The following is a 3930-nucleotide window of genomic DNA, read 5'->3' on the forward strand; positions in this document are numbered from 1 at the left end:
CCGCCTCCTGCCGCCGAGGGGAGCGGGCCACCTCCCTCCCACCGTAGCGCCACCTCACGCCACCGAGTGTCGCCGCACGTCCCCTCCCACCATGGCGCCGCCCGGGATAAGGAGAGAGAGAAGAAAGAGAAGAGGAGAAGATGGAGCCGAGTGGAGGAGAAGAGGAGAAGAAAGAGACAAGGAGAGAGAGATGTAGCCGAGTGGATGGATAAGAACGACGACTTGCGGTCTTGTGCGGACTCGGCTCGGCTCGGTTTTTGTGGGGCCCACCAATGATCACTAGTACAGATCCTTCTATCTGTAACGGGCTCTAATATGCTTAGAAATAGCGGGCCGTCATAAGGAAGTCATCTCAATCGGGCCGAAAAGTGCCCGATTGAGATATGGTCGCACAGACATGTTAGATGGGTATAAAACTTAAGCCCGTCACGGATGACACCTATCAGTGACGGGCCACAACTTTAGGCCCGATTGAGATAACATTCCATACCTCAAACGGGCCTAAAGTTGTGGCCCGTCACAGATGACCATCATCTGTGACGGGCCACAACTTTAGGCCCGTTTGAGATAACATTCCATATCTCAAACGGGCCTCAAGTTGTGGCCCGTCACAAATGACCATCATCTGTGACGTGCACCAACTTGAGGCCCGTTTGAGATAACAACTAGGCCCGTCATAGATGACTCATCAGTGACGGGCTATATACTTAATCTCTATCGGGCATTAACTAAAACCCGTCACCGATGACTATTTTTTCATTTTTCATATGAAATGTTTATATTTGTAAGTTGATTATAGCAAAATAATTTTACGGGTAGTAAATGATTTCAAATGGAAAAAATGTCAACAACAAAGTTGTATAACTTATCAATATTTACAACTTTTAGTTTGGTCATTTTTTAATATAACATTTTTTTGAACAATTTGAATTTGAATTTAAAAATATGACAACTTCAAAAAACATTTTCAAATACTAAATGATTTCAATTGAAAAAGTCATCAACAACAAAGTTGAATAACTCATCAAGATCTAAAACTTTTATTTTTGTTATTTCTTCATCTGACGAAATGTTAGTAATATTATTCATAAATTTTACATATATGTGTTATAGTTTATAAAACTAGATAAGAGATATGTCAATTTTGTGAACAATGTTACTATCACTTTGTCGTATGAAGAAATGACCACAATAAAAGTTTTAGATCTTGATGAGTTATTCAACTTTGTTGTTGATGACTTTTTCAGTTGATATCATTTAGTATTTGAAAATGTTGTTTGAAGTTGTCATATTTTCAAATTCAAATTCAAACGGTTCAAAAAATGTTATATAGAAAAATGACCAAAATAAAAGTTATAGATTTTGATGAGTTATACAACTTTGTTGTTGATGACTTTTTCAGTTGAAGTCGTTCACTGATCTAAAATTCTTTTTGAACTTTTCAAACTTTGAATTTCAAATTTCAAATTGTTTAAATAGAGTCAGATGGAGAAATGACCAAAATAAAAATTTTGCACCTCGATGAGTTCTACAACTTTGGTTTTGGTGACTTTTCCATTTGAAATCATTTAATAACCCCAATTTAACATCCTGGCCTAGGGCATAATAGGATTAATAGAATACTCGTATCTTCCGGAAGCCAATCTCTAAAGAACTTTGACATTAAGTGTGCTTGGTCTGGAGTAATTTTGGGATGGGTGACCGACCGGGAAGTTTGAACTTCCGCGTGGGTGCACACGAGTGAGGGCTAGCCAAAAAATAAAATTTATTTATTTTTGGAATATACTCATATGTGACGGGCATTAACTCTAGCATAAGTTAATGCCCGTCACAGATGACTCATCTGTGACGGGTTATAGTTGTGGCCCGATTGAGATAGGTCATCTGTGAGGGGCTATAGTTTGATTGGTCGTCTGGGTCAAAGCTATCGGTGACGGGCTTTACTTAGGGCCCGATTGAGATAGAATCATCTGTGACGACCGTTTGCCCGATTGAGATAGCTCATCACATCAGTGACTTCTAGCCTGTGATGGACGCCATGCCCGATTGAGATGGGGCTTACCGCCCGATTGAGATGAGGGTATCCATTCTAGTGGATTAAAGGTGCCGTTTTTTGACATATTAAAGGTTTCGGTTTTTTAATAAAAACCAGCACCTATAGAATAAGTGTTGGTTTTTATTTAGAACCGGCACCTATAATTGTTTAAAGATGTCGTTTTTTTTGCAATTTCAACCCACATGTGCGAAAAGGCCTATATGTGTCAGATTTAGCACTTCTGGCACCTATAGTGTCGAGACCAATTTGATGTTTTGTAGTAATGTGAGTAAGAAGCTATTGATGGTTAAAGTTTTACAAGTTTCACTAAATCTGATCCTAAACATTAAATATTCAGAGGAAGTATATTAATTAATTAGCCCTGCAAGTTGGCACTGTCTATTTAAGCATTGCCCCGGGGTCTCCAGACGGTAGCAAGCGACCAAGGTTAGAATAACTCAAGGATCAAGTTTGCAACTGATCGAATTTGCTAGCTAGCTGGTTTCACAATGGTACTGATCTTCTCTTGCTATACGCATATACTACTATGATCTTCGTCCCAAAATATAGTTACTTTAAACGTTTAAATTTATTTTTTTTTCTTATATTACTTGTCTACCTAGCTATTTTCTTATATATCTCATCATTTGTTTAGTTTCTCCACCAGCTGCTTGTCCCTACCAAAGTACCAATCATTACTAATTAATTTTCTTTTTAATGTTACGTCTATTCCCAATCCTTGTAATGAAATAACTCGACCGATGAAGGAAAGAATAAGAAAAAGCTTCAACCAAACTGGCTAAAAATGGCCACGAACTTTGGCCCATACATGCGGATTAGTCCTTATGATCTGTCATTAACCCATGTTTTAAGACCTCTGTCTTTCAGATGATGGGCCCATTCTTAATACACGTTTTTACGAGGAGTCTACAAGTGATCTTTTTTAACCTGAAATTCGCTTACATAGATAGTCATACCCAGTACTACTCGAGCATTTCAACCACTAGGCTACGAGTTCTTTCTCGCTTAATCCTTATACAAGATATGCAAAGTGCTTTATTGGGACGGATGGAGTGCTTATATACTCCTTCCATCTCAAATATAGCATTAGATTCATCGTATATCTGGATATGGTCTCACCCGATTTTAGATTCCCATATTTTGTAATGGAGTTAATATTCTTATCAAACATGCATATGATTATTATGATGATCTATATATGCATGCAGCACCGGGCAACAAGAAGGGGATATACGGGCGATCCGCCAACAAAGGTACTAGAGAGAGAGAACGCCGATGCGCACAAGGATCAAGTCAAGGGCTTAAACGGCAGAATCAGTAAATTAAACGACACAATAAAAGAGTTAAACGACACGATCGAGGCGCTGGAGAGGCAGGTTCAGAACCTGACCAGGTACAAGGAAGAGAAGCAGAAGCAGCACGCGAATCTTCAGAAAGAATTCGCAGAGCTGGAGAGGAAATACAGAGACCTGGATGCAGCCCACAGGAATTGCGGCCCCACTGTCAGATTCCCTGTTTTCACCGTCGGACAACCCTACTATCACCGCCACAATTGATCGATCGATATGATCGATCTGCACAACCATCGAATGCCCTACGTACGTACCTGAATATATGTATAAGTATCTATACAGTATATGCAGGGTTGTGTGTGATGTATATGCATGCCTATGAGAGTTGCGAGTGTACTGTATGTATATGTGTGTGAAGAATAAAGCTGCATGTATACTGGCAGCTATATATCTAGAGCATGCAACATTGATATGTGATCGATCGATGTCATGCAACCTCTCCTGTTCCTGCAGCTGGATGTAATATTGAAATGCAAAGTGTGGTCAGTACATATATATATACTTGTTGTTATACGCTGGTTA

At 39.4% G+C, this 3930-nt stretch overlaps 1 long non-coding RNA gene across 1 annotated transcript; it reads left to right on the forward strand.

The window, feature by feature from the left end:
- Positions 1 to 2468: 2468 nt before the first annotated feature.
- LOC107280692 (uncharacterized) lies at positions 2469 to 3930 on the forward strand. The gene is made up of 2 exons (XR_001545254.3): positions 2469 to 2547; positions 3265 to 3930. It is a non-coding gene; the product is annotated as an uncharacterized lncRNA (long non-coding RNA).

The sequence above is a fragment of the Oryza sativa genome, chromosome 4, assembly GCF_034140825.1.
Source record: "Oryza sativa Japonica Group chromosome 4, ASM3414082v1".
Classification (NCBI taxonomy): domain Eukaryota; kingdom Viridiplantae; phylum Streptophyta; class Magnoliopsida; order Poales; family Poaceae; genus Oryza; species Oryza sativa.